Below are 396 nucleotides of genomic sequence, written 5' to 3'. Positions count from 1 at the left end.
CTTTTTGTGTGAATTCATTGAATTTAATGTACTCGTATTTGTGGTAAATTATATACAAAAGGTGTAACACACATGTATTTTCATGGCAGTCCCAACTTCTCTCCCCAGCCCTTGCATGATTATTTTATGAAGTAATCTATCGCATCTTGTTTGCTTGTCAATGTTATTACAATTTGAAAATTCTACCTTGCGGATTCAAAATGTGGACAACATATGGGCCCTGCCACTTTAACCTCAAACATTTGAACTTATTTCAACTCTTTCAAGCGTTACTTTAAATGGTGATAATTTAACAGAGATTAATTTAGGTTAGAGATTTGAAGATTGAACACAATATTCATAAACAAAAAATGCTTTGGAAGGGAGAAGGGGAGGAGTTTCCATTTTCATAGAAGT

The sequence above is a fragment of the Notamacropus eugenii genome, chromosome 1, assembly GCF_028372415.1.
Source record: "Notamacropus eugenii isolate mMacEug1 chromosome 1, mMacEug1.pri_v2, whole genome shotgun sequence".
NCBI lineage: Eukaryota > Metazoa > Chordata > Mammalia > Diprotodontia > Macropodidae > Notamacropus > Notamacropus eugenii.
The sequence above is the reverse complement of the archived record's forward strand: the minus strand, read 5'-3'. Positions refer to the sequence as shown.